The 18,843-nt window shown below is 44.3% G+C and overlaps 1 protein-coding gene across 1 annotated transcript in view; it reads left to right on the top strand.

Annotated features, from left to right (window-relative positions):
• Positions 1-2,031: 2,031 nt before the first annotated feature.
• FIGNL2 (fidgetin like 2) overlaps positions 2,032-18,843 on the top strand; it is a 64,069-nt gene continuing 47,257 nt past the window's right edge. Inside the window, exon 1 of the mRNA XM_072990883.2 lies at positions 2,032-2,172. The gene's annotated coding sequence lies outside the window, so the exon portion shown is untranslated. The remainder of the gene's footprint in view (positions 2,173-18,843) is intronic.

An 18,843-nucleotide genomic window follows, 5' to 3' on the forward strand; every position in this document is an offset into this window, starting at 1 on the left:
TAGTAGACAGAAAACTCTCAGTGTGACAGTTGACTCCATTTTTGGGCACATGACCCTCTGCAATTCACAGACAGCTGGCACAGAAAGAAAGGGAAAAAAACCCCAAAAATAAATGCACCTAGAAGTAAAAGATTTCTGAGCCATGGACTTAATTTTGACTGCCAGGACAAAATGGAGTTGAATGACTTCCATGTAGACTACCTATTTATACCAGACTGTTTCCATTTTAGCAATATATTTTGCAGGACTGGTGGAATTTTTTTTAATGCTATTGTAAAACACTTGAAGATCAGACACTCTTGATGGAAATAGACTTGGACCTGTATCTTATTGCTAGTTTTAACTCAAAAGAATCAATTGCTGAAAGGCAAGTCACTGCTTATGTAAATCCCATTGACTCATCCGGCCTCTTTTTGTTGGGATTAGAGATAGGATACTTGGAGTTCTCCCAAAATACAGTATCCACATTTACCTTCTGTCCATCTTTGTCCTTACAATTTTAAAAAAATTGTCAAGAGGGAAGGAATATACATTGACATGGGAAAAAAGTTACATGGAAATCTTTCACGAGTAGGTCCTCCTGACAGTTCCACAGTGTGAGAAACAAAGACAGACCCTCCCTCTGGATGATAGAAAACAGGGTAGTTCATACAGTCCTTAGAATGCAGGGTCCAGGTGTTTGTTTTTTTAAATCATACCACTCTGCCTGCCTATTGTGGGCTGAATATATAAATTCTCAAATCTAAACTTGTTTTGCATGAATCCATGCAATGTGTCAGGTCCTTGTCATGTTAGTTTTGTTGTAACAAAAAGGATGACACATATAAAAGAACCAAACTTGCTACCATAGCTTGAAGACTATCTGGTTTACTCAATGAACAACTTTCCTGCTTGTTTCTGCTTTAGGTATAAACTGACCCTAAAGTACCCAAACTCCACAAGGGAGCAAAATGTTCCCTTTATGTTCCTAGGACAGTTTATATTGTAAAAAGTTCGGAAAGATAATTTATATGACAATATTCCACACTTTAAAAAAAATTACCTGCTTTGATCATCAGTCTTCTCCAGCCTGGTAACAACCCCCCCCCCAGGTCGGACTCTTGGTCCTTTAATTTCCATTTGGTGAGTTTCCTACCATTAGAAACCTGTTCAGGCTCTAAGATAGGCCAAAGCACACCCCCGCCCCCAGGCTAAGCTCTTCTAGGCTGGCTGGTACAAGAGATGGAATGTTATCTGCTCAAGTGTTTTAATTAACTGAATTTCTATTTCATTATTTCCGTTTTTTCCGCCGTTGTGAACTGTTTTTTTTCGGACGGGGACTTCCCTGGAAAAGTAGTTCAGGAACAAAAAGTGGTTTTCAAACCAAATACAAATAAAGACACGCTTATTTGAGGGAACATGTCAGTCCCCATTGGGTCGTTCTTTTGAATTTCTGACCGTCTTGGTCTGTACTTGAGGAATATGGTAACAGGGGAACGGGGGAAATAAAGATCCTCGCCTGACCCTGCAGGCGTTTTAACCGGGTGACACCCCCCCCACACCCCCCGTTTAACTTAGCAACCCGCGTTCTTCTTCCAAGACCTTGAGAACCACCACATTTTGCGTGCCGGGTCGTGGTGGTGGCGACTCGCGCCGAGCGCGCCCTATTTCCCTTCTTTGGAACGAAGGGGCGGCGGCGCCCCCACCCCCCCCCCGACGGAGAGAGAAGGGCCGGGGTTCCAGAAAGGGGGAGGCGGGAGAAGAGGCCCGGGCGCCAGGCACCCAGAAGAGGGGGAGACGCCTCAGAGGGAGGAGGGCCGGTCCCTCGAGCGGAGGAGGAGGAGGAGGCGGAGGAGGGGGCGGGTCCGGCAGGCGAAGGGGGCGGGGCCCGAGGCCCCGGCCGCTCCTGCTTGGGCGAGCGAGGGGCGGCGGGCAAGGAAGCGGGCAGGGTCGGGCTGCCTGGAGGTGCCTGGCGAGCGGAGGGAGGAGGAGCGCGCCCCACCGACCCCGCGGCACGAACGAGCGAGCGAGCGGCGGCGGCAAGAGAAGGAGGAGGCGGAGGCGGAGGAGGAGGATGCCGAGTCGAGCGGCTACCGAGCGCTCCGCCGCGCTCCCCTCCGCAGAAGCCGAGCGCCGGCCAGGCAGACCATGTGGCTGCGCCGGGTTCCGCTAGGGACGGGCAGGGATGAGTAGGTGAGTGGAGGCGGCGACGGCGGCCCCGGCGCTGTCAGGGGGGCCGCCGCGGAGCACAGGGACATGTGGGGGGCGGCGGGCGGGTACGGACAGGATGGGGCGCCACGGTGGGTGGCCGAGGGGTGGCCACGGCCGGGGGAGGAGGCGCGCCGGCCTCGGAGCAGAGGGGGGGGGGCCCCGCTCCGGACGGGATCCCGTGGACTTTGGAGTTGTCCGAGGAGGGAGGGCGAGGTCGCCCTGGAGGCTCCGGGAGCGATCTTCGGGGCTGGCTTTGACTGGCGCAAGTTGTGGACGGGCAGCTGGAGATGCGCGCGCGGGGGCGGGGGGTGTCGTAAGGCGCCCGCCCGGGTCCCTGCCTGGGTCCGGCCCCAGCGGGGCGCAAGCCAGGGGCGCTCCTGCTTTCCCGGGAGGGTGGCGGTAGGTTGGTGGGTGGCGAGACGGTTTTGTTTGGGATCGGGGAGGGTGCGCACCCCCCCCACGGGAGTGGGTGGGATTTGTGCGGTTTGCAAGGGGGGGCTGGTGCGGCTGCCGCTCAGGGCCTGAGGGGGGGGGCTGATGGCAGGGGACCTGGGAGGGCTTGACCGCGGCGCAGTGGAAACACCGGGGAGCGCATATTTGGGACGGGGTGCGTTGTCTGGGGAGAGATCACGCCGGGGGGGGGGAGGAGGGAAAGGGGAATTGGAGGGTGCGGAAGACCTCGGGAGCTGCTCCTCGGTGCCCGTTGCAGGGGAGTGGGTGCCTGTCGAAAAGTGGGCGCGGGTGTCTCCAAGCACCGCCGTTACTTTGGAGGACCGTGCCTGAGGCGAAACATCCCAGTCCCCTGGAGCCCCACAGGGCGGGACCCCCTCCGCCTAGCCGGCCCTCTGCCTCCCCAGTGCCAGTCCCTGCTGCGTCAGCCTGGGCAGGAGGAGGAGGAGGAGGACCCCCGATGTTGGGGAGCCCGCGGAAGCTGCCGGGGGGGGGGTGTCCTCCCGGGAGAGAGAGAGAAAGAGAGAGAGACGGAGGGACACGCTGGTCGGGCAGAAGCCCTGCGCGGAGGAGCAAAAAGGGCTCCCGGGCTTGGGGAGGAAGCTTGGCTGGTGCTTTGAGGAAAGGCTTTCAAGCGCCAGGGGCCTGTGGAGATTTCTGGGTGTCTCTGGGAGAAGGAGAAGCAGATTTGAAGAAACGGTCTATTGGTCTCTGTGTGCGTGCGTGTGTGTAACACACACACACACACACACACACACACACACACACACACACACACACACACACCTGCACAGGTAGATAGCGAGGAGGGCACCGCACATCAGTGAAGGGGAGCTATATTCCCTCTTGGTGAGGAGGATTGGGGGCATGTAAAGGGGACCAATGAGAAAGGACGATCTGGTTCTGTGTGTAAGTGAAATAATAATTAAAAATATGTTTCATACACAGAAGCAGGCTTGTGTTTTCACCTCTTCTTGCACAGCAGTTGGGGGATCGTGGACTGAACAGTGGCATATTTGGGGGCAACCAGAAGCCAGGGCCCTTTGTTTTGTGTGCTGGGTCTGCAGTGACCCCTGGGGTGAGAGAAGCAGCCGTCTCTTGAGGAATTTTGATTCAGCGTGGCAGTGGCTGTTCCCTTTTCTTTGCCACTGTCCAGGCTCTCTATCTTGCAGGCATAGGGAGGAGGGGGAGGAGAGGGGGTGTTTAAAAGTGGGAGCCCCCCCCTCGCTAACCCATGCATTTCCTATTGATTGCCTTTGAAAATCCCCTCAGGTTGTGGGTTTAGTGAGCTGTCAATTAGCCAAACTTGCAAGGAGCACGCAGAGTGGCTTCAAACAATGTCAGTTTGAGGCAGCGTCTCTCCCATCATCCATGACATTATTTTGCACACTCTAGAAATGCAATCCCAGGCAGGAATGGAGGTGGGGGGGGGAGGGAACATGGAGGGGTGCTTTCTGATCTCTGGTCAGGAATGGAGTTATGTTGCTGATTTCCAGTCTTGCTGCATCATTTCAAGAATTTGATCTTGAGGGCCTCATAGACCCAGTATGTGCAGACACATACACTCCCTCTCATCCTGAAGGCTGCAGAGTAGCAGATGCATTTGAAGGGAGGGGGGGAAGATCTGTTTGAATTTTTAAACAAAAAGACGGTTTGCACTGATTAATATCTGTTCATTCCTGGACCTTTTATCAATAGTATGGCTTTGACAGTGCAGTGAATTGAAGAGGCATGACATGCCTAGGACTTTGATTCTGACCTTACCTCAGATTAAGAATTTGGTCACTCTTGTACTCTTCCTGAAGCAAAAATATCCTTTATGACAGGTTAGGAGAACAGGTTGTCCTCCAGATTTTGCTGAACTCCAATTACCATCATGCCATTTGCTGCAGAGATATGACACGAGTAGGAGCCCATGAGCACCTGGAGGGCCAGGAGTTCCCCACCTTTGCTTTACGGGGTGTGGCCTGTTCCATGTCATTCAGGCTATTCCTTCCTCTAGCTGAATAGAAAAAACAGGTGTGCCAGGACTGGCCATAAGCAACACAAGACATCTGGTGGCACCTTAAAGACTAGCATCTTATTTGACACAAGAAGTGGGCTCAAGCCACTTCTTCAGAGGCGTCTGAAGTCTGTGAAATGCAAGAAATGGGCTGTAGCTCATTTCCTCAGAGGCATCCGAAAGCTTAGGCTGAAGAAAACTTGTTATTCCTCAGAAATATCACAGAACACCTGTGTGTGTTTCCTGCAACAGATTTACATGGCTAAAAACTCTGAACATTCTTAAAACACTGGAAGCTAATAGACCGAATTATTGAACACGTTCGTTTGTTTGCTTGTTTGTTTACTTATTTATAAAAACCACATTTAAAGAACAATTAATTGCTTTATTTGGTATATTCTCTTCCATTTGCCTTCTAAATCAAAACAGCCTATGTTTAAAAATGCAGAGTGTGCCTTAGCAGTACTCTGCTGCATAGCTTAGCTTCTCTGAGGAAATTCAGACTCTTTGTGTTAGGTCAGGACGGATGGTCTTCACAGTTATTTCATCTGCCCTTAAAATCCAGGAAGGATGAAGGACAGAGCAGACCTCTAGAATCATTCCTTTCTTTTGTCGTATTTCAGCTAAATATGTCCATAATTGTTCCGTTTTGGTCTCTGGGAAGGTTTACTGGAGCCTGAGGTTTGTTCACAGCCTCTGGGTCATAGGGCTGTATTTAAAGCCCAGGCGTTGTTCCAGTTTCATGTGTATATTTGTGAAGGGAAAGTGGTCTCCAAAACAATGGGTGTGAGTGTTTAAAGTGTTGAGATTTCTTTTTTCAGTCACTAAGCTGATTTTTAAGGTGAAAAAGAACATCATAGCTTGGTTTTGTTTTCAGAATGAATGGAGTATGAATGGAATACAGAGTAAGTGTGAATGCGTATAGCAGTGTTAAGTAAGATTGAGCCTGAGATGCCTGTATGCATTTCGGGAAACCCAAGCCATAATCTTTTGTCATCTGTTTGGGAAGTGCTGATATCTACCTAGGCTGATACAGTACAAATATACTGATTGCAAATGATCTGTGTTGCTTATTTTTGGTTAATTTTCCATAGATTTCCAAATTGCTGCTATTCAATCAGCATGGAAGGTCCCAATACACAGAATGTTCTTTGAATGGCTGCTTTCTTTTAGCTAGTGAGTAGTTTAAAACTGAGGCTGTAAGCTTTAATTGGGGTAATTGGTAGATTGATCAATGAAGGTTTTAGTTGATTAACTGGTGGGACCAACTGTAGTCAGTGAGGTTGTGAACTGAGGATACGCTTGCTTGTTTCTTGATGCTGTGTTGCTTCTGGTACCTTCCTATAGCAGGGAATGGAAAAATAAAGATGATCTGCTGATGGGCGAAACCCGTTGCTTCTTAAGGATGCAATCCTATACAGGGCCATTGGAAGTAGGTCCACGTTGAAGTAAGTGAGGCTTTATTTTGAGTAGATATGAATAGGATAGCACTGTCAGTTGGATTATCTTGAACTTCCTTCAGATACCTGTGTTGATGTTTGGGCAAGATGCAAATTTAAAGTTAGCCAGTTTGTTTAAAAGCAGCTGATTAATAAATTGAAGTGCTTTAAGACCTATTGCACACTTACTTGAGAGTAAGTCCTGTTGATCTCAGTTGCACTTACTTATGAGCAAGCACACTTAATATTCTGTTGAAAGCTTTGAAAGCTTCCTTCTTGGTAAAGTAGTGCTTGGAGGGAACAACCATACAAGGTTAGAAAAGAAATGGGCCCTGTAACTGTTTATGGTTTGAAGTGAATAAATGCTTCCTCCCCCCCCACACATAATTCCTTCTTAACATTGCTTTTTACCCCAAACGAACCAATTTACAAAAGGTCTACAAGTGTTTTTAGAGCATGCGTGGTCTGGGATTGTACATTAAAACTTGCTCTTGATTATTTGCATTTGCTTCATCTTCCATAGCTGGTTCCCTCCAACAAAAAATAATGTCAGGATTGTTTTAGCTTGGGAAAACTGAGTCTTGGTTTTCTGGGGCTCAGATGTGCCAGCAAGTGGGATGTGGGGGGTGGGGTGGGCACAGTTTGTGCAGCTTAAGCTGCAAAGAATCAGAAAGCTGCAGCTCCTTTCACAATGAGTTTTCTTTTAACTTGGCTCTGGAGAACGCTTTAACTAGCGGGCTTTGTCTTGGCTTCTATTCTCTTTTTAGGACAACCCCCCTTCTCTTTTCCCTGCATTCTTTCCTTTTGCCATTATCATTTTGATTAAACAAAAAGGCAACTTGTGTACCATATGGATCATGTTAACAATTGCTTATCAGAGAACCCTCTGTTTTCTGACCCTTTCTGTACACCTCGCTCTCAGATCCTTCGAGGTGGTTCTTTTAATAACAACAGCATCTTCATTTTGAAGCAAGCGGGTGTTGCCTGTGGAGCCAGTTTGACCAGGAGTCTGTTCAACACACACACGCACAGTTTTTCCCTGTCTATGTGCCCCTTTTATTTGTCACTGGGAGCACTCTTTTTGCATTTCTACTGCTAAACTTGTTCATGTGGACCTAGTTTGTAGAGAATTAGCCAGTTAAACTATTCAGTTAGCTATGCAGATATCTTTGTGACAACGGTATACTGTAATTTTGTTTTATAAAAGATATATTTTCCATTTTGAAAACAGGATAGAACTCTAGGTTAAAAATACAACCTTTCCAACACCACACCTCAGAAGGCTTAGTTTCCCCCCAAAGATTATGGCCTCTACAGTTGTGGAGTAACTTAGTTGCTACCCATTACCCCTGTATAGCTGGAGAATATTGGTAAGGAGATGGCACATTCCTGATGTAACCAAACCTTCCTTTTTCAAAGTTGCTTCAAGTGGTAATGGTGGGGGCAGCTAGAGAGTAGCCGTCCAGGAGACACATCTTTGAGGTCATTGTGGAAAACTTTTCAATAAGCCTTACTTAGTAAGCTGTCATAATGAAACATTCACCTTTGGGGATTATTGCTTAAAAATCAAGAAAGTATTGTAACAGCAATCTCCCCTTGGAAATTCATCTGGCCCCCTCGCTGGGTGTTTTTAAGAGCAAACTCAAGACCTGGCTCTTTAGGCAGGCCTTCCCTCCTGTCAATACTTAATTTATTCATTGCCATATCTTGTATTATTGTTGTTCTGTTTTATATTGTTATTAGTTGTACTGTTGTTAGCTGCCCAGAGTAGACTTCGGTCTAGATGGGCGGAGTATAAATAAATAAATAAATAAATAAATAAATAAATAAATATACAATACTGTATGGTTATGCACATGTTTACAGTGTAGACACAGCTCAGAGTGACTTACATCACACAGCCAAAAATGCTAAGAAAAAGGACAAATATACAAACATCTCAGCTTACCACCCTTACCTATTTTCATCCTCCTGCTCCTTTTAAGGGGACTCAGGGAAGACACAGACTACAGTCTGGTAACCATGCCTCATATTTTATTGCTCCTGTTCCCTAATATCTTTTAGCTTCCGTAAGTAGGTAAGCTGCAAATGCCAAACAGCTTCATTCCTGTAGGTTGCCTTTCCCATTAGGCTGCTAGATCCTTTCCCCTTCACAAGCTGTTTCACAGAGTACATGCTCTTCTTGGGTTTGTTGCCACCTGTCTCTAATTTATTTATTTATTTATTTGATTTATACCCCGCCTATCTGGACTACCAGACCACTCTAGGCTGCTTAAGATGAGCTTCCTCTGAATTTTCTGTACTCACCAGTGGTGAAATGTGTAATGGGGGGCTGTTAGAAGCCTTACAAAAGTGTGTGTATATTGCACTACACATACCTAAACTAACCCAAGGCATCCAACAGGTATTCACTGACTTTTTGCTGTGCCTGTCCTCACTGGGTGTGACCCAAGTCCCCCCTTTTTTAAATAACATTAATATATGGCCTCTTCTAGACCTCGTTTTTGTGCTTGCCTTTTCATAAGGCATAACCAACTTTTTCCTCTTAGCTACATCTGGGCAAAATATAGCAGAAGACCAGTGGCTGAGTTTCCCATGATTTAACGAAAAGTTAATTGAAAACATCCACAGTGGGCCTGTTGCCTAGGGAGGAGGCCCTGAAATACATCAGAATCATGAGTCTGAAAAGGGTCTGTTATTTCTTTTATTCCTACATCATTTCCAATAACTAAACCTCCACTTGCATCTCAGGTGGAAAGAGTTCATCCCCAAACAACTGGCACACACTGGTTTCAAGCCGTATATTTAAGTTTTACACCAAACAAGCACAAGAGCATGCAAACTCTTAGATGGCATCTCTCAGGATCTCCCAGTTGGCATGTTCATTGGCCTTGCTGAAGACGCTTGTGCTGTTTTCAACTTGATTTAGAATAATATTTTCTGTGGTTCCCATTTCTCAGGGTGGTTCCCTCTTTCTGGTTGGCTTTTCAAACTTGATTTCCTTGCATTACCGAGGATCTGACACCGCTGAAGTGGGAAGGTTAATTAGAGTACAAGTGTTGCTGGACTGGAGCTAAAGTGAACTGATTGTGGCGCTGATCTAATTTTAAGAAATGGGGCTGTTATGGCGGCGGCTGCAGCAGAAGCAGCAGCAGCAAAGAGAGCTTTGTTTTCTCGGCTGCCATAGCATCTGCAAAGTGTCATCTGCTGGAGCTATTCTGGGTGGCGAATGGCCTGGTAAGTCCATGCTGTTTTCACCCAGAGCTGGAGATAAGCCCTGTCTGCTGAGATGTATTTGCCACCTACTTAGCAGACAAAGTTGCTGTTTTGGGATGGCTCAGAGAGAACCTGACAACCATTAGCTTACGGCACAGTTAGGATGAGGGCTGAGAAAGTTTTGTCTTATTCTTTTTCTTTCTTTCTTTCTTTCTTTCTTTTTTTTTTACTAATGCCTGTACATTAATGAAGATGGTCTATTTGTGAATTGTTAGCTTAAGCAGGTCCTAATGATTAGGGGCAATTCAGAGAAACTTGTATCATTGGTTGCTTCTGCAATAAATGCTTCTCCTGGGAAGGGGGATACTGTGCTGGACTTTCTGAAGTAGAGCTTGGGAAAGGGTTTTGTTTTGTTTTGTTTGTACATCTACTCCCAGAATCTTGCAGCCAGTGTCTGAAGGCCTGTTGCCTGAATATAATCTTTTTGGAAACCTGTGGGCCTCTAAAAAGTCTCAACCAGGTTGTTTCCTTGCGTTGCTTTCTTCCTATGGAGCTTAGATCTGTCCCTTGCTTATGATCTTACTTGCTCTTTATTCTACTCCTCCTTGCTTTCCTCTGTTTTTTCCCTGTTCTGTTTGCCTTCTTTTGGTTTGCAAAATACAGGCACAGCAGAGTCCAGATGAGGTAGCAGAAGACCTGTCATGGCCCTTCCATATTTTAAAAAGTAATTAACAGCAGGTAGCCATAACAATGCCAGGGATGTGGTGGCGCTGCGGGTTAAACAGCAAAAACCCTCTGGGCTGCAAGGTCACAAGATCAGCAGTTTGAATCCACGTGATGGTGTGAGCTTCTGTCGCTTGTCCCACCTCCTGTCACCCTAGCAGTTTGAAAGCATGTAAAAATGTGAGTAGATAAATAGGTACCACCACAATGGGAAGGTAACAGAGTTCCGTGTCTAGTTGCGCTGGCCACGTGACCACAGAAACTGTCTACAGACAAACGCTAGTTCCATGGGTTGGAAAAGGGGATGAGCACTGCCCCCTAGAGTTGGACACGACTGGACAGTTGTCAAGGGGAACCTTTACCTAGCCATTACAATGGGGAAGGTTTGAAACTTACCTAGATTCATTGTTTGGTAACAAGTAGTCTCACCCCATTTTTTCAGCATGAAAAAATTAAGTTCTCTCCCCAATATTCATGTTTGTCCTGTGAGAAAAGCATATAGATATGACATGAAGGATTTAATTTCTCCTGCATCACTGGGATTCCAGACAATCCACTTCCTGTTTGCAGTTTGTTTCCTGGCCCTCCTTGCTTTTCTCTAGGTTCTCAGCTCTGTCAGTCCTCATACTTGCTCCTTTCTTTACACCTGCCTTATCTGCCAGGACTTCATTGGGACACTCATACTGAGCACGTAGCTTGCACTGTTTGGGCTTAAAACTAATTTCGCTAGTATGAATTAGTTTAGGACTATTGAATCAGTGAAGGGACGTGGTGGCGCTGCGGGCTAAACTGCAGAAGCCTTTGTGTGCTGCAGGGTCAGAAGGCCAGCAGTCGTAAGATCGAATCCACGCGACGGAGTGAGCTCCTGTCGCTTTGTCCCAGCTCCTCGCCAACCTAGCAGTTTGAAAGCATGTAAATGCGAGTAGATAAATAGGTACCATTTCAGTGGGAAGGTAAACAGTGTTCCGGGTCTAAGTCGCGCTGGCCACGTGACAACGGAAACTGTCTTCAGACAAACGCTGTCTCTACGGCTTGGAAACGGGGATGAGCACCGCCCCTTAGAGTCGAACACGACTGACTAAAAAATGTCAAGGGGAACCTTTACCTTTACCTATTGAATCAGTGGGATTTACTGAAATGTTGTCTTGCCATTCAGCAGCTTAGTCTGTGAGGTTCACTCTGGTGGGGGCTGTCAGCTGGGTTTAAACCTTGGTTTTGTTTCCTTCGACCAGCCTTGCCAAACTCTAGAAATTTCTGCCATACTGGTTTGTCTTTAGGCTCCATAAGTGACTCAGGGTTTTTAAAGAAGTCAACGAAAGGAGGATACTGTATCATCTTCTGTGATCCCTGTACAAGGGTGTCTGTGTTTGGGCCATCAAGAGTCCTCCTCTGTTGATTCAACAATGAACATAAATACTTGTCTGGTGCAAGAACTGGAATTTGATCTCAAGGCAGGCATAGTACCATTCCCTTCTTTGGACATGGTGGCAGTGACTTTTTGTAGCCAGGAGCAGTAAGAGTATTGTACCTAGGACCTGGGAAATCCAGGTGCAAGACCACGCTGAACTGTGGGATTTGGTGGGTCACCTTGGGCCAATCATTTCTCTCCCTCTGCCTGAGATGCCTTGCAGGGTTGTTGTGAAAATAAAGGAGGAGAAGATGACATGTGCTACTTTAAGCTCAAAGGAGGAAAGACAGGATATAATGATAATAAGTAAATTAATGAATGGTAGTCTCCATCGCCTTTCTTCCTGGTCTCTTGGTGATCATGCGCTCAATACAAGACTCAGAGCTTCTCAAGAAATCAGAGAAAGGCAAGACGATCCCTATGCAGGCCCTTTTCCCCACTAATTTCATTGTTATCTGACATTCTTTTTAGTATGAGGCCCAACTTGCCATCTCTTCCCAATGGTTTTTCCCCACTTTTTCTGTTAAGAATACATATGCGGGTGGGAGTACAATAACTGAACTAAGCAGCGCCTCTGCTCTCCTGCTGGTTCTAATGTGCTCTGTCATTAGTTTTGTCATGGCCAAAGAGAAATGTTACTCAAAACTGCTGATGTGTACACATTCGGCCCATGTGCCAACCTGCCCAATTTAGCATGTAGCGGGATAGTTCCATGGGATCTATGTACAGTACCAGAAAGCCGCCTTTGTGGCTATTGTAATTGGGTAGACAGACTCCAAGACTACTGTAGCTCTGAGCTATAGAAATTAGTTATAGGAACTATGATTTATTAATGTGGCAACAAAGTGGGCAATTGGCACAACATTTCAAGATCACATTGCTGCAATATAAAATCTACAATAGTTTCCCATTGGGTGTTGGTTTTAATCTTTGACATTCCCAGTGAGCTAAGAGCTGGCCATTTGAAAGGTTATTTATTTTGATATGAATTTGCGTTATTATTAAAAGTTAGTACCTGTAACCTTTTGATGACCCCCCTGTTTGGAGAATCCTGCTAGTCAGGCAGGCAGAAAAGAGTTTGCAACTGTGGGACAGATTTTATGGCAAGACCTTGGAACACTGATTTTTTTTAACAGTACATGCAGGGTTTTTTGTTTTTTTTTACTCATTAAAAGGATTGACTCTCTAAAAGAAGCCACACACTTGAGTTTACAAGAGCTGAACAAGGCTGTTGAGGACAGGACATTCTCAAGATTGCTCATTCATAGGGTTGCCATAATTTGGAGGTGACTTGACAGCAAGTAACAGTAACAAAAAGTTATTTTTAAAAAATAAGTAACAAGTGTTGCTGTTGTTGTTGTTAAGTTGTGTCCGAGTCTTCGTGACCCCATGGACCAGAGCATGCCAAGCCCTCCTGTCTTCCACTGCCTCCCAGAGTTGGGTCAAAACAAATGTTACTTGCTGCTTAAATAGTGATACATTAATTACGTATTGCTTTCTCATTACTTTCAATGGGTATTTTAAAAACATCATTTTAAAAACAAGTGACGCTTCCCTAAAAGTTGTAACAAGTAAATGGTACTCATTGCACTTTTTTAAAAAAAGTTGTCAACATTTATTTTAAATTTAACATTGTTACACTCTCATTACCCTCAAAAGTAACATGCTTGTCATGTGTTACTTCTCAGCTCTTTTTAGTATTTGTTTGCACCCAGAAATTATACATAAGGCACTGTAGCGAAAGAGGTCTAGGGGGTTGCCTCTTGCCTCTTTGTTGTTGTTGTTGATTTTCCCATAAAGAACTAACAGCTCCCTCCTGTTCCAAAATGTTTTCTCTGCTGAGTTGTGCCGTTATTCCATTATGTGCTCACAGTTTTTGTGACATAGCAAAATGGTGAAGGTTACAGCTAACATGGTAGTCTTGGCTTTGTGTGTGTTTATTTTGCTAGAGGACTGTGAACATTTTTTAAGAAGGCAAGAAGAGTGCTCCCGGCTTAAACAGAAGGTTGCCATCTGGCATTCTGCTTCTACCAGGAACTAGCCAGAAGTGTGCCTCCAGAATTCATAAGCAGGGCATGAAGGCAATAGTCTCCTCTAATGCATGTTCCTAGTATTCACAGTAGCCTGACATTGCGCATGGAGGTTCAGTGTAGACTATCTCTGAACATGAAGCATTTGTGACAAATAGTCATCATTAGGCCAACCAGCCATGTACTTGTCAAATTCTTTAAGCCAGTGGTTCTTTCTTTTGATCCTCCAGATGTTTGGAATTTCTGCCCCTGAAAGCCCTCCCCACCAGCAAGCATGGCCACTGGCAAGGGGCTATGGGATTTGACGTCCAAAATATGTGTAGGGCAAAGGTTGAGAGCCACTGCCTTAAGCGTTTTATGGCAGTGAATTTGTACAGGTTAGTTGCATGTTGTGCAATAATGGATTTAGTGTTAGAGCACCTCTTTTGCACGCAGAAGGTCTTGAGTCCATTCTGTGGCATCTCCAGTTATGACTCAGAAAGGTGGCTGGTTCAGTCCCAGAGAATCACTGCTGGTCAGCGTCATACGGGGCTATACGGGCCAATGGTCACACTGCTCCATATAAGACGACTTCCTGCATGCATTTGATCTGCCTTGAATTTCTACTGCACTATTTCATTGGATGACTTCTAGTATAAATAAGGAGGGATTTTAAAATAACCTCTTACCACTTTCTCAATGCTATGCATAGTTTTATAGTGTTGTATCATATCTTGTCTTCCTTGAGCAAGGGACTAATCCCCAACATTTTTGCCTCTCCTTGTTGGGAAAGGTTCCCATCCTGTCATCACTTTGATTGTCCCTCTGCGGCTTTTTGCTGTATTTGTGGTAGTCTTTCATAGAAAGGATGAGCACAACTGTACACGTGTCCCAGTCTTATGTCCTGTCATCAGCTGTAGTTAAGGGTGGATTAAATGGGACATGCTGCTAGATTGCTTTCCTCAGACATAGTAAGATCTGGCTTCTTCTATCAGGATATGTTGATCTTTATGGTCTTATTTATGTCTTCCCCCTTTCCAATCCCTGGACTGAATTGCTCTCTAGATTACGGAGCAGTAAACATTGCTTCTTCTCTTCTTAAAGATACAGCAGTTTCCTCCAGTAGCTAAAGGATCTTTTCATACCCTAAACGTTAAGTATCCTATAATATACACATTTTTATATCTGGTGCATCATTTAATCTATAGTTTAGCATATTTTTCTTTTCTTTTGTTATACAAAGCAACCTGAACATCCTGTGAAAAGCAGATCCAAATGATGACTTGCTTTTCTGCTTTCTTTGAGAGAGCAGCTGTTGCTTCTTTTCCTTAGTGATTTTAGTTGCTTCTTTCCATTAAGTGATTTTTGTCTGCTCTTTTACAGAATAATCTTAACCATAGATAGGCAGAAGTACACCCTATAAAACTCGCTAAGGTTTTATTATCTAAGAAGAAGACTTAGTACAGTATTGTACTTCTGGTCTGCAGAGAATTTCCTTTGGCTGCCATTCTAAACAAAGTTGCTAGGGAATGTAAATCATGTTGAAGAGGGACTTATACTTATGCATCACTTTTATATGGAAAGATCTGCTGTGTATCTCTGATTTAGTTTTTCCATATACTGCATCCAGCAGTGCTTCCAGGTGGGCCGTTCCCAGCACTGTCAGTCAAAAGACATTGCCCAATTAGCCTGTGTTTCATTCATTCATTAGTAGTAGGAGAAAAGAGGGAAGGAGCAGTGGGAAAACCTGGCAGGATACAAATTGAAGACATCACATGGACTGCCTGTAAAAGGAAGCACCCTCAGTCTTTTCTATGTGTGTTATCACAAATACCTCTTCCTTCTGTTCAAACTATCTGTTTTTGAAGAAGACTACAATGAAAAATGAAAGCTATCTGGCTTTTTTTAGGTCACTTTATTAACAGCAAACACTTCATGCTACTGCTGTAACTTGAATTTTCTCTCTCTCCCATCCTCTTATTAGGTCAGTGTGATTGGCTCTATATTTTTAAGGGCACTGTTTGTGTTACCTTCAGTTCTGTACCACTTCTTCAAACAGAAAAACAAACATAACGTTTATAGCCTTTTGGGTTGGGGAACATTCTGAACCTTTATTTCACCATAGTTTTCTTTCCCTTTGGACAAAACGTGTGTTTTTGCTAAGAACCTGGCTAAAGTGGGTAGCCAAAGCAATAAAGTATTGCCTTGCCTGCATGTTTGTATGTGTTTGAGAGAGAATGGAATTGGCTGGACTGAATTCTCTGATAAACATTTGGATTGCAACATCTTTTTCCCAACGAGAGGCAGAGCTCCATGCGTATAGTTCCCCCTTAAAAACTGACTTGCCGTTAAAGAAAAACCATCTACACCATTCTGACCACACTGGAAGAAATATGATTTTTTTTTTAAAAAAAAGGTTAATACATTAGTTGGAGGGAATGTTTTGTTGCAAAGCCTCACTTCCTTATTTACATATAATTAACTGTTTTGTGTGAACCAAATGTGGTGAAATATCTGCACACATGTTAGTGGCAAAAGAGTAAAAGTAGCATTGCCATTTTGAATTGGATTATCTGTGTTTATAGTTTGTGTAGAGTAACCAAAGGACTGTGGAAGAAATTTCTGAGATGCTGGCTGATTCTCATCCTAGTGACTGCTTTTACCATTGTGAGAATGAGGAATGGGCCCTTTAAAGTGAAAAACAAACTAAAACTGAAGACTCTGGAAAAAGAGATTCAGGCTTCAACTACCCTTTACTGCAATTTGATTTGCAGCCTATATTATGGCTGAATTCGCAGTCAGTGATCACACAGGAACTGTGGATTGATTTGGGAGTTCAGTGTTCATGGTCCCCTCCCTCCCTCTCTCCCTTCCTCCTTCCCTCTGGACTCACCTCTGTCAAACATTTTATGGTGCACTATCAGACCTCTTGGTTTTGGAAGGGTTGTACAGTGTTCTGAACAAGGTGGTAGCATTCTAGAGTTCTTCACGTGTACAGAAAAACCGCATACCCCAAGAACATATTTTATTTCATTTGGATTATTTCTGTTTCATTCATTCCCCCCTTTTGTCTAGAGTGCTAAACTATTATATATCTCAGTACTGTACTAATAATCAGATGATACAGTGATACAGTATAGCACTAATCTTTATGTACTGTAATTAAAAAAATTGGAGGACTATCGGGGGGAAGAAGGCAGGGGTGGGTATTCCTGCAATCCTGAATATCATGCCTCAACTGCCTACATCACCCAAACACTACCCACAGAGACCTTTCCATCTTTACAAGAATGAATCAACTGGTCACATGGGAAAAACCTATTTGCGTGGTTATGTCTTGAAAAACAACAACTTTGAATTGAACCATATTACAGTATAACCAGAGCAGATTCCACAGTATTTGATTGTGTAGTCACAGCCTCAGTTGTGCCTGAGAAACTGAATTATGTTCCAGAAGCTTACATTGAAATACAATGGTTAGTCTTTAGGGTTCCAGAGTTCTTTTTTACAATTATTTTATTTTTCCAGTATATTTTCTAGAAACATGAAAAATATTGCCACCAGACATTTTTATACTTCTATAATTGTGTTTAATTCTGTACTCAGTGTTGAAGAAGAAACAAATAGTTGCTTGACTTATTTGTTTCTTCTGTTTAGCTGAGCAAATAGTGAGATGGGGATTAGTTTTGACTCATGCTTTATTTTTGCCAGCAACTTTTAGTGCAGTGGGAACATGAGAGTTATTTTACACACATGGTCAGGGTGAGGGAGATGGTGGAAAAGGAAGCACATGCAGAAGTGAAGAGGAGAGTAATCGTAGAAAAGATCCAATTTGTTGGTGGTGTGAAAGCTGCAGTTCACCACCCAGCTTCCTCCAACCATTGATTTTACTGGGTTTCATCCATGATTGGGAGTGGCAGTGTTTTAGGTGTATGCTAACATGTGCTTCTTTCATAAGGGCATTTTACTTTGTTCTGCTGCAGATGAATTAAAAATACGGGCTTTTTATCAAGGTATTTTGTATCTACTTGTATTTTTCCTACATATCCTTGGATCAAATGATCTTCAGTGTATGATATAGGCTACGGTCACACTGGCAATAAGAACTGAATTTAAAGGTCATTTACATTGATTTAGATTTTATCATTCACACAACGCAAGGGTGAAATCAAATGGTATGGGCTGCAAAGCAAGTTGCTGGCAGGGCTTTTGAAAATACCTTGCCCCTAAAATTGATTCAGTTCGATATGGTTTTGTCCCTGTGAATGCCGCTATTGCTTTAATTTGTGCTTGTATGGATTTTGGGTAGCAGGGGCACTGCCTCCCCCCCACCCCTTTAAATTATTTCTTAAAATATTTATCACTGCATCACTTCATCAGTGTGTTCAGCAATACAACTGCCTAACCCTCCATTTGGCTGATGAAGGAGCCGGCAGAGCAACAGAAGACCAGTGGGCGCAGAACTAGCACACTGGACATGGAAGATGGTCCGCTCGCCAGGAGCATTGCCCTGCAAAGCAGCTAGAAGCCTTCCCCATCCCTATTCTCATTTTTTCATAATTAATTGACTGGGGTCACCTCTCTGGTGTTTTCCCCATGGTTTCTAGGAACTATTATGACACCAGGTGGCACCTCTAGACACTTGATTTATCAATATATCACTTACTTAAAAATTAAAATTAAATCAAAACCTTTAAGTACAACCTGCTCCTAAAACAGAAAAGAAATGAGTCAGTTTCAGCAGTGTACATGCCGCAACCAATTTAGATCACCAGAAATAACTCTTATTTCCATTCAGTGCACGTGAACTTAGCCACCACTTTGAATACCATGTGACTTGAACCTGATTTTTTTAAAAAACTGAACACTAGTCGATTCACATTGCCAGTGTGACCACAGCCATAAAAATGCTGGTGTTGAGTGCATGGAGAAGGAACTAAAAACAGGACAAGACCATTATTGTGTATATGAGGCTGGAGGTACAAATGATGCTCTGTAATTGACAGGTAAAGGAGAGAGGTACTTGACTGCTTGGTAAATCCGTAATGCTTTTTTTTTTTTTAAATGAATGGGATAAAGCTTCAGAAATTGATGGCAGCAGGATTAATGGCTGCATAGATCTGTAATTAAAGGGCCAGGGGTGACACACTGCTAACTCGATCAGTGCAGTGGAGGTTAGAGAGATTGAGTGTTTTGAAGGTGATGTGTCTTCCCTAAAGTCGAGGCCTGGGTAGAAAGTTACGGTGCTCATTCTGGTTGCCTGCTTCTGCTCAGCCAACCAGCACAGTTACAGAGCAAGGCACACAGTGACCACAACACATACATGTACGCATACATGCAGAGAGAGAGAGAGAGAGAGGAGATCACAGACATTACACAAAAGCTGCCATCCTGAAGTGAGAGGTG

The sequence above is a fragment of the Pogona vitticeps genome, chromosome 2, assembly GCF_051106095.1.
Source record: "Pogona vitticeps strain Pit_001003342236 chromosome 2, PviZW2.1, whole genome shotgun sequence".
In the NCBI taxonomy this organism is placed as follows: Eukaryota; Metazoa; Chordata; class Lepidosauria; order Squamata; family Agamidae; genus Pogona; species Pogona vitticeps.